The sequence below is a fragment of the Lathyrus oleraceus genome, chromosome 4 (assembly GCF_024323335.1).
Source record: "Lathyrus oleraceus cultivar Zhongwan6 chromosome 4, CAAS_Psat_ZW6_1.0, whole genome shotgun sequence".
Taxonomy (NCBI): domain Eukaryota; kingdom Viridiplantae; phylum Streptophyta; class Magnoliopsida; order Fabales; family Fabaceae; genus Lathyrus; species Lathyrus oleraceus.
Genome location: NC_066582.1, coordinates 89,137,886 through 89,150,348, shown reverse-complemented (window position 1 = coordinate 89,150,348; position 12,463 = coordinate 89,137,886).

The window sequence follows — 12,463 nt, the reverse complement described above, 5'->3', positions numbered from 1 at the left end:
AGAAAGAAGTATCCTGGTATAAGAAGCTTTATGGAGGGTGGCTAGGGCCACAACATTATCTGCATGTGAAAGAGCAATGAATCAGATGAAAGAGCTTAATGTCAACGCTTGAAAAGACATGATGGATATACCTGTTGCATTAGTAGATCTAATTTCAAGCAGACACATTGTGCGACTTGCAAGTTAACAATATGTGTGAGGCTTTTAATCGAGCAATCTTGGAGTATATACACAAGCCAATAATTAGATTGCTTGAATGAGTTAAACATTACACAACCGTGAGAATTTCTACTAAAAATGAGAAATTAAGCAGGTACAAAGGTGATATAAGTCCTAATATCCAACAAGTCTTGGAAAAAAACAAAGAGGGCAACAGAAGGATGGAGTGCAACTTGGAATTTTGATGATGACTTTGCTATATTTGAGGTTTCAAACGGTATTGAAACTTATGTTGTTAACTTGCTGCAAAAGAGATATGCTTATAGGAGGTGGGATTTAACCAGAATACCATGTTGTCATGTTATCGCATGCATATGGTTTAACAAAAAGGAGCCCGTGGATTATGTTTCATCAACCTTTCAGTCATGAGGAAATCTATTGGTCGGCCAAAGAAGAATCATAACAAGGCAAATGATGAGTCGAGAAATAGAAATATATTGCCTAGAAGTCTTCAAACAGTCAAGTGCAAGAAATATGGAAGTTTTGGATATAACAAGCGTACGTGTAAAGGGAAGAGAGCCGCAGAAAGAGTAATTCCTAAGGGTGGCAATAAAAAAGCTAGAAAAATTGGAAGAAATGGGTTGAACAAACGGTTATAAACGGCAGATCGCAAGCGCCATAATTAACCCAAGAATAGTTTCTAAGTTATATTTTATGACATTGTTATGTTGTGAATGATTCTATATTTTATGTACTTTTGTGACACCGTTATGTGGTGAATGGTCTGCTGTAAAACAATGGTTCTATTTTGTGTACTGAAATATTTTGTAAATGGGTATTTGGGTACTGAAATATTTTGTGAATGGTTTTATTTTGTGTATTGTTATGTTGTGAATATGTTGGAAATATGCAGTCCCACAATGTTGTGTACTTGTGAATGGTCAGTTGTAAAACAATATTGTAAAACAATGGTTTGTTATGAATATGTTGGAAATTATACACTTTCATAATGAAAATTCTGCAGATTTACAATGTTGTGTACTGTTGTGAATGGTCTGTTGTAAAACAGAGTTGTAAAATAATGGTTTGCATTAACAAGTTACAATACCACAAACAATATTATAAAACAATGGTCTGCATTAACAAGTTGTGAATGGTTTGTTGTAAAACAATGGTTTGCATTAACAAGTTACATTTACACATTAACAGATTACAGTGCCAAAAAACTGAGAGCACATTTTCACATTTATACATTTTCAAAATTCTGCATTAACACATATTATGCAACGCCAAAATTATGCATTGCCACCAATGTTTTAAAAACTAGACCGAACCGGCCGATTCAACCAGTTGGACCAGAATCGGAGATGAATCCGATTGGATCAACCTTTCAAAACCACTAGTGGATCAAAACCGAAGTAAAATCGGAAAAATCGAATTGAACCGTCCAAAATCATTTGAACCAAAGAACCGGAGCCGGTTTGGTAAAACCGTCTGATTCAAAAAAATGCATCAAATTGGCCATTTTGTATTAAAAAAATTTAAAAAGTTAATATGTCAATAATAAAACTTAACATACATTCCCAAATCACAAAAAAAGAATTATATGTTTTTTATAACCATACAATCTTCTAAGTTTTGTCACACCGTTATAGTTTTTTTTTCAACTATACTCCATCATCATGTCGTCTCTTTCAAACATAGTCACGATGTTCAACTTAATGTTAATTGTCGTTCGAGTCTGTATTGTTTGTTGTTGTCAATTATGACTTGTTTGTCGTAGTTCAACTCGAATTTCTTTTTTTTGTTTAATTAAGTATATTGTATTCTTTATTTTTGGTATTTTATCTTATTTAATTTATGTATTTTTAGTTATTTTAACTTTATTTTAGCTATTATCTTCTTTTATTTTTATTTTTATTTGAATTAGTTTAACTTATTTTATTGTAATTTTTTAATTTATTCAAATTATTCTTAAATGAAGATTGACATGAAGTATACAACTATGTTGTGTTATTATATGTGCTATTGATATTGTTTTATTAAGTTTGTAGTTGATTTTTGAAATATTTATTTTATTAAGTTGTGAATATATGATTATGTGTGACATATCTATGGATATTAATTTTATATTATTAGTTTATTTAATAAACGATTCGACCGTATGTTTAACTGGTTGAATCAATTGAACCTTAAATCAGAAGTTTCATCGGTTAGATCTCCGGTTCGGTTTTTAAAACATTGATTACCACATATTATGCGATGCCAAAATTCTACAGCTTAAGCATATTAATAATAATCCAAAATTCTACAAACTAACAGTGTCAATATTTCATTAATCCAAATAAAATTTTACATAACACTCATAATACATAACATTAATTTCAACTCTAGTCATAATACATCACTTTAATACATGAGTTGCAATTAGTGCAAACAGGAATAACAATACAAACACCAACCTCAAACCTAGAAAATAACTCATAATTTTGATCTTCATCTTCAACCACTCTTCATTTTTTCGTGTGACGCTAATTAAATCTATTAGTTCATCATTATGTTCTTTCATAGATATAATCACATCCTTTGCATGATTGCTCATTTCTTTATCAAACCATTCAAAATTATTACATCCTTTTTTTTCTTCATCTGCCTAAAATTACCACACCCATAAAATCTTCTCCTAGGATTCACATAAGTCTAAGAAGTCATCAATGGTGACTCAAGGTCACACCAACATATGTTTCCTCGTTTTCTTGAACCTAATGTATTTGTTGAAGCATAAGAGATGTGCGATTCAGACATGACTAGAGAAGAAAAGAGATGAAAATGAGTAGAAGAGGAGAATAGGATCAGCCAAATTTGTCACGAAATTGGAAAAAGATGAGAGAAAGGGTTAGGGTTCTCACATTTGGGGAAGAACACTTTTCTTAAAATGTATAACATTATAAGTGCAGCAGCTGAATAAATATTATTACCTATACTAAATTAATTGTTTTTAACTTACTCTTATTATTATATATAATGAAATACATTTAATATAAAATAAACATTAAAAAATTAATACATAATGACCTGGCACAAATTAATTATGAGTTGTAATTAACATGTCATCAATATCAGTGTCACCTTACTAAAAATTGGTCCCAATATGGATGGAAGACTAAAATCCAAAACAAAACATGAAAAATGAACCAAAATTTTGGTTTTTAAAATGGGAGACCAAAACTAGAAAAAACTTAAAATTGGGGGACCAAAGTTGCAATTAAACCTTATTTACATATTTAATTAAGGATGTTTACGATGTAGCTTAAGATGATTTTGAAGGACAAACACATATATATAATTCAAAAGATAAAATTATTCTCAATTCAATCAATTTTGAATGATTAATTAAAAAAAATAATATGATTTGATCTAATTTCATGTAGTTTTCATTTAAATCGGATTATGAATATTTAAAATCATAAATTATAATTTTTTAATTAATATTAATATTATAAACATACTATAAAATAATAAATTTTAAGTAATATAAAATAATAGTTTAACGTAATATAAAATACATATTATATTAAAAATTATAATTACCAAATGAGAAGGGTTCTAGGCTGGGTAAAATAGTCTCACATTTCTTGGGAATTGAAGTTAAGGGTAGTTTACATTATATGAAAATACACCACAACCAACGAGACCCCTTTTTTAAATGACAAAATCATGAGAGTTCTCACACCTAAAATGGACAATACCTCATAGTTGTAGTTGCGCAGAGTTGAGGTTAGTTGAAACAGTGGCAATACCTCAGTCCTTTAGACTCGATTGAGGGGGGCAATTGTTTTGGGCTGGCCAAAATAGTTACACATTATTTGGGAATCGAGGCTAAGGGTCGTTTATATACAATACCCATACACCTAAACCCAACAAGACCCATTTTCTAAAAGGATAAAGTTATGAGGATTCTCACACCCAAAACGGACAATATCACGAGGGTTCTCACAACCAAAGCGGATAATACCTCGTAGTTATAGTGGCGCGGATTTGAGATCGTTGTTATGTGGCATGCACTTAAGGTCGTGGTTCTGTTTGGCCTTGGAACGATTTTAAAAAATCAATCTAAAATGAGATCCAATATGAACGATTTTCATAAAAGAGAATTTAAACACATCCAAAACTATTCGATTTTTTTCTTGCGGTTTTTTGTTTTTTTGGATCTATTTGTCGTTTTTAATTTGAATTAGTTTAGATTTGAACACTCCTACATCTAACAAATTTGTTATTAGAATTTAGAGGTTTTAAACTTTGTATGAACCTAATTACACGTCTAATGACTTAGTCACTTAAACATAATTGTTTTGATCTTCTAATTTACATAGTTACACAACTAATGACTTAGTTACATAATTTAGTTTCGTAGATTGGATCATCCTAATTACAAGTCTAACGTCTTAGTTACTAGAATCCAGAGGTTCCAAACTTTAAATCAACTTAACAACATAAATAATCACTTGTTGACTTGCATTAATTTTTTTTACAGGTTTTTTGACGTGTTTTTGATTAGACTCAATCATTAATTTGTTGAACTTGATTGATGAATCCATTGAGTTGAACTTAATCTCAAAAATTAAACTCATAAAATAAATTAGTTGAACTTGAACTATGAACACTACAAAAAAAGTGTGTTAGAGCTTCAACCTTTATAATGGAAGGCGTTCAACTTGAAATTCGTAAGTCTATATGTGTTAACTCTTTAGTGTAGGTGGGCCAAGAGATACTGGACAATGCCTCTGTCTTTCTATCGAAGGCGACTTGGATTGCGCCTTCATGGATATGGGACCCTCTGATGATCGGGGGTATTTCTCTCTAAGGGTCTGTTTGGTTCAAATGAAGGGGATGGGGAGGGGAGGGATTTTAATAAAGGGAAGGGAATTGGAGAGGAGGTGAGGTGAGAGATTTTTTAATTATATATATGTTTGGTTCAAAAGAGGGGTGGGAAGGGGAAGGGATTTTAATTAAAAATATGTTTGGTTCACAAGGAAATGGGAGAGATTTTATTAATAATTTACATTTTTATCCTTGTGATATTATATAACTCATGATATTCAAAAAGTGAAAAGTTCATAAATATTTTTTTGGTAATAACATATGTATAAATAGTTAAACACAAAATTTATATTGTTTAGTGATTAAAAAAGTTACAACTTATTAATGTTAAAAAAAATTGATTGCACTTGATTCACAATATAATTATTCGACACAAATTAAACTATGTATTGATAACAATTTTTAAATTGTGATGAACCATCTAATAAAAAAATATATAAAATAACTTATTACTTTATATATATATATATATATATATATATATATATATATACACGATAACAAAATTAGAAGAAAAGAATGAATATTAATACACATAAAAATAAAAATAAAACAAAAAAAATGATGTGAATAAAATATATATCAAATAAAAAAAAATAAGAAAATAATTTGAAGGTGAAGAACAATTATAATAAAGTGATGGAAGTAAAAGAAAAAAACCGCATAAAAGAGACGTAGTAACACAAAAAAAAAATCGAAATACTAAAATAAAATTGAGGATATTTCAATATATATAATAATTTTTAAATATCAAAGTTCAGATTCTCTCTCCTTCCCTCCAAATCTCCCCCCCCCCCGACCCGATTTAGGGGATCACAAAAGGTATTTTGGATGGGATTTTGCTTCCCTCTCATCCCCTCCCATCATAAAAGTTGAACCAAACACATTTAATTAGAAATATTTCCTGCACCTACCCCGAACAAAATACACCCTAAGGAGGACAAGAGGGTTTGTAGTAAATTTGATGGTCGTTTGATCCATTTCCATGGATTCCTACTCTCTTTGATAGTTTTCTACCTTCTTTTCAATGATTTTGAGGTCGATGTCCTTAATCATTTGTTGATTTCCCCTTAGCAATTACATCCGGTGAGTTAGGCATACACCATGGTTTTTCAATACTGATGGGAGTACAAGAATGGTGTACCGACCATGTCATTCTTCTTGCATTTTTTAAACATCAACACAACTTTGTTGATTCAGCTTGGGGTCAAAGTTTGATATCCCTCAAGCAATGTTCTAAAATGTTTGAAGTATATCTGAAGAATGTGAAACATTTCAAAGGTCGATAATTTCTTGGTTACCCCCCTCAATGAACCTACGCATGCAAATGTATGCACAATATAGTCAACGACGTCCTTACTATTGTTTAGACATGTTCTCCAAGTTTTGGCGTCAAAGTCTTTTTTTTTGGCATATTTGACATCATATGTTTATAAAGTAAACGATTTGATTCAAGAGGATGTTGACTAAATAGGAAATTAATATCCTTCTTCAAGGATTTGGGTTACATTGATGGTATTGTTCAATCTGACGCCCCATTGAAGAAATAATGGAAATAGTACATAGAGACACACTTGATGGTGGATGTTAGCTCAAAAGAGGCTAGTTAGACTATCTTTGGTGAGTAGCAAAGGGAAATATTATTTCTTCTCTAATAGTTTTCCAGTGTCCTATTTCTGACCTTATTATTTTTGGCCACCAAATGAGATGAACTATTATAAAACCACGCATAAGTAAAAAGGACTCCATGGGTGATTTATTCCCTAGTGGATGTTGTTGCACACGTGACTCCACATACAAGAGAGGGGTGAATTATGTGTTTTAAAAAAATTTAAGTTTGAAAAACTTTTAGGATCAATATCATAATTTGATAACAATTTAGAAATGATTTAGAAATAAGAAGCGGAAACTAAATATAGGAATGTAAAGTGCGGAAATTAAAAGTTAAGGGAAGAGAGAAAAACACCGGAAATTATAGAGGTTAAGTCAAAATAAAAATATTTAATCCTCTCCCAAATATTTGATCTTAATAGAATTCATAATCTTAATAGCTTTTAGTATGTTGAACTCTCGAACCCCATTATACAAGAAAAATGAAGTTTGTAACTAACTTCCAACCGAGCAACAAACGCAGAGAGAGGCGGTGAGTCTTCCTTCCAAACGGAAATTATAGAGGTTCGGTCAAAATAAAAATATTTAATCCTTTCCAAAATATTTGATCTTAATAGAATTCATAATCTTAATAGCTTTTAGTATGTTGAACTCTCGAACCCTATTATACAAGAAAAGTGAAGTTTGTAGCTAACTTCCAACTGAGCAACAAACACAAAGAGAGGCGGCGAGTCTTCCTTCCAAATGATGGACTGAATCAATTATTCTCTTTTTCGCAAGAAACTTGGAGCGGTTAATCTTCAAGCTTTAAACCAAGATTTTACACGGGTTGATCTAGAACCTGGGAGAGATTTTAACACTGGACTGAGCTCACGGACTGAAACTTAGTTCTATATCGGGATGACGCAAGAACCTATGATATTTTATCACCGAGTTGATCTCAAACTGAACATTGGCTTTATACCATGCTAACCAATAACCTATGAGATTTTACCACTAGTTTGATCTCAAACCGAACCAAGCTCTTAATATTGGGCTAAGCTTGAACCTAAACGGAGACTTGATACACAATCCGCAAACCAAAACTTTTCATCAGTTTAGCTTTGAACATAGATAAATAATCCCTAAATGGATGAATCATTCAACCAAGTTAAAAATAAAACTTCACTGGTGAACTTACGAATCTATCCTTCAAGAATTACAACTTCCTCACTTGCAAAACGACTTCCTCCAAAGCACTACGACTAAACTTTAGTGAGAGAAAGTAATAAAAAATATTTAGAGACAGGGTGAGGAGTGAGGAATGAAATCTCATGTTTCTGGATTTAAAAATGAGTGGGAAGGGACCTCCATATATAGGCTAGAGGTTGGAACAAAAAAGGAAAATTTTGTGGCCAGAATTAATGAGCTAATCGATTGGCATCATGCATAAATTAATTGGTTGGAATGAAAATAATTGTTTGGCTTATTAAAAAAGGAAAGAAAAGATATATAGTTGTTGTCATTCATTAAGATGATGCCCTAATCGTTTAGGGAACATTTTTGAGTTCTCCCAATCGATTGCAAGAAGTCCCAATCAATTGGAAAGAACAAAAAATTGCTCAAATTTTTTATGACAATTCCCAAATCATCTGGCACAACTTCAACATATTTTTAGAAATATTTTCTTGAGAAAAACATGTTTAGAATTTTGTTTTAGTGCGTGTGTTATTAGCTATATAACTTTACGATAAAGCCCATATGCTTTTACAATGTTATCACTCATACTGTCAGGACGAGCTTTCACACACTTCAAGTCTTGTCAGATAATTTGTTCTTGCAGACACTTTCTTGAGCTTTAAATGAGATAAGGCTTGAGTTATATTCCATTTAGGTTTCATTATTATATAGTCAAGTCCATCAAACCTTAATGATTTGGTTGCATCTTTAACCACTTTGCACTTGACTTTGGTTGTTGTCATCATTAAAAGCTAGTTGTCATCATCAATAACATATTTGTATTCAATGGATCTTCCAAGATCAATAACCTTCAAAACAAGGTTCCAAAGATGTTACCACTAATTCAGCCTTTGGGGGGTTCATACTGTGGTGACCTCTGTTGAGTGGGTTACTCTCTACTCACCCATCCTAAAGCGGGTTGAGGTTCATTATTCTTCTGATCGGGTTATAACATAATATGATCTCCACTTGATATATCTCATGGTTGGAGGAGGTGTGGTTTTCAACCTTGAGCTTGAGGTGTCTCTAGAGGAAAGGTTAGCGTCGGGCGCTAGGATTCAAGGGAACATGGATTTGTATGAAAGACCATGTCGGTTTTGGTGGTCCTAGCCCATTCACTCCTCACCCATTCTGGTTCAGGAACAAACGGGAGTATCTGAGCTTTAATCAATGAGGAGGAATACACATACTTTTCAAGAAAAAAGAGGTTGTTTATAAGATGGAATTATCAGATCTAGTGTATTATGCTTGTCAAGCGTCAGCTAGTTTGGCACTTGGTGATGTCGTTGTCGTAGCGCAAAAAAGGACCTAGAGCGCTCACACGCTCGAGATGTATAACAAAGTTGCCACCGAACTTTATATATTCTAAAAAGAAAGAGAAAATATCGATAAAAACCTTAAAAGAAAAATAAAATGGTCGTCGCAACCAAATTCAGATTCAGAACTCGATTATGCGAGGGGAATGTATTAGCACCCCTCACATCCGTTGTATTCAACGGGAACCATTTAGTTATATTTCCAAATAGAATTCTAGCTTTCATTATTTGTTTTCTTCGATTATTGAAAAGATGAAAAGGAAAAAAAGAAAAGGTCGCAAAAAGGTTTTTATTTAAGGTGTTTGACAAGATTGTGAGTCTTGCTCCTGCGTATGCTCAAGTGCAATGAGGAATTCAAAGCTACGTGGTTCTTGCAAGAAAAAGATGTTTTTTTTGGTTTTTTTGTTATAGTGCTTGTCGAGATGTTGAATCTTACTCCTATGTATCCTCGGGTGTAACGGGGAACTCAAAGTTATGTAGTTCTTGATTGCAAATGAGTGTTGGTTGATTGATTTTAGTGAACGAATGTTTAGGACGTATTCCAGCGGTTAAACATTTTCTTATATGCTCACGCATGAGAGGCTTAAGCATTTTTTCATATCGCGGTAGAAAGGATCCTACTTGATTGCGCTCCAGCAGTTAAACGTTGCTTGTATTCTCGCGCATGGTAGACTTAAGCGTTTGTTTGTATTGCGGTAGAATGGATAAAATATTGTTCGTTTGTGAAAAATATTTTCGATCGCACGTGCTGAGAAAAGATATGTATGATTGGTTGAATTTATTTTTAGAGGATAATGGATGCTCAGTAAGACCAAGACGTATGCCTCGGGGACGATTAGTTAAGTTTTTCATGGAGTGTATACTCCAATGTTACTTTTCATCCAAAGTGTTTATGAAATTTATTTGCGGAAGAAGAACGTTCGATAAGACCAAGACGTATGCCTTGGGGCCGATTATTCAAGGTTTTCATGGAGTGTATACTCCAATGCTCCTTTTCTTCAATTTTGGTTAAGTATTTTATAACGGAAGAAAAATGCTTTGTAAGACCAAGACATATTCCTTGGGGCCGATTATTCAAGGTTTTCATGGAGTGTATACTCCAATGTTCCTTTTCTTCCAATTTTATTAAGAAAATACTTTGACGAATTGGTTTGGAATTTATCTAAAAAGTGTTTGATTTGTGTTTGAAAATGGTTTTGAATCGATGGAGAAATGGTTGAAAGATAATGAGATGCACGAATTATAGCGTGAGGTTGCAAGTTCAAGCGCGAGGGCGTAAGCCTAACACGAAGGCGCAGATTAATGCCACAAATTGTACGAAATGCAATGTCGCACGCACCCATGCAAAAAAAGATAGGACATCAGTGCATATAACAATCATAACTAACACGCATTTATCACAAACGAATCAAAAATTAAATGTGCGCGTGTTATATTAAATGCAATGTGAGGATGCAAATTGAGTTCATGTAACGCGAGGGTGTGCAATATAAAGGTGCCAATGCAGAATTTTAAATCCGATTTAAACGTAATAAAATCAAAATGTTGCATATTACCACAAATTAAACAACAAGTTTCTAAAGTAAAGTGCGGTCATCGCAAATAAATCGAATGCAACATATTACATCATAATGAAAGCAACGTACAAAACACAAATTAACAAAAAGCAAACGCGTATTGACGCTATACTGAACTACCAAAAGTGAATACAAATCCGAATTAAACATGACGACAACAAAATAGCCATGTCGCACATAAACAAAAATCAAAACCATCCAGCAAATTGCTAACCCGGAACACACTCATCGCAATCGAAAAAGAATGTAAGTAACGCAATACCGGTAAACAAATCAAGCCAAATATACGTAATATGCTTGGATCCAAAATAATTACAAAGAAAGTTGAAATTAGCAACAGAGTACAATGAATGTACATGATTACAGATTTGTTACAATGATTAAAGTTAACAAGAATCCAACATAGAGTCCATAATCGAATTGCGTCGAATGTATAGATTGCTCATATCTTATTTAAACATAATGATAATGCAGTAAAGCATAAAGTTTACAATTTAATCGTATCGATGTCATAATAGAATATACACAAATCTCCAATGTATAAACATAATAACCTATATACACAATGCAAATCAAAACATAATACATTCAAAAATGCAACAACACTTTTGAATCAGAATGTTACCGGGTGATGAATCATTATCGTCGGTGTTGATAAAAAATGCTTGTGTTATTATTGTTGGCGATGTGGTTTACGATTTGTGAGCATAGGGAGTTTGAAATCTTGCTGGGAGTTGATGATGTGTGAGTGTGTTGTTGGTTTGGTTGGAGGATGAACAATGGTGATGGTTGTGTTTTGTTTGTGACGTCAGTTGTCGAAGTGGATACAGTGGGGGTTATGATATGTGGTGCAACTGCGATGGTGGTTTTATTGGTGCTCTTTGAAGTTAGCTTGTTGGTGGTGTATGGAGAGAGATTGTGGTGGTTTGTGAAGGAGGGTAGAGGTTAACGTGAGTTGAGAAGGGAGTAAGAAGTGTTGTCAGTATGTGGATGGAAGGATGGTTATGTGTGTTTACGTTTTATAATGGATGTGGTATGGAAGAAAAATGGTGAGGCGAGTTATGTTCACTGCATGGGGATGAAGTTGTTTGGATGGAGTAGTATGTGACAGTAGCAGAAGGTGGATTATGAAGAAATTTGTGAGGTGGGAGGCGTATACGAAAATGGTGGTTGTGTTGTAAGTGACCGGGGGAAGAAGAAGGTTAACATGAGGGTGATGCATGATGTGTAGTTTTGTGTTTGAGTAGAAGAAAGAGGTATTGTGATAATTGTGTGGTTATGAGGGTTTGTGCAGGAGAGTGAGTTATGTGTGGAGTAATGAAGAGAGGAAAATATGGAGTAGTAGAGAAGTAGCAAGTGGTTATACATATATGGTGTTTAGAAGATGATAGTTTGGATGGTTTTCACGTGATGAAGATGTGAAGAGGAGGTCCGCTTTTTTCAATTTTCTTTTTACTGTTAATTACTTTCTCTTTTGAAAGGAGTGAGAGTGATTCAAGTGACATGAGTGGGCCCACTGGTTCATCTTTCACATTGACTAATCACATTTCTATTTATATTAATTCAAATACCCACATTGTCTTTTAGATATTTTGGTGAGTGATCAAAATAAGTTCAAAAATAAAATCAATATTTTTTAATTAAAATAAATAAAAATCAAACCGATTATTTATTTGTCTCTATTTATTTTTCTTAATTATT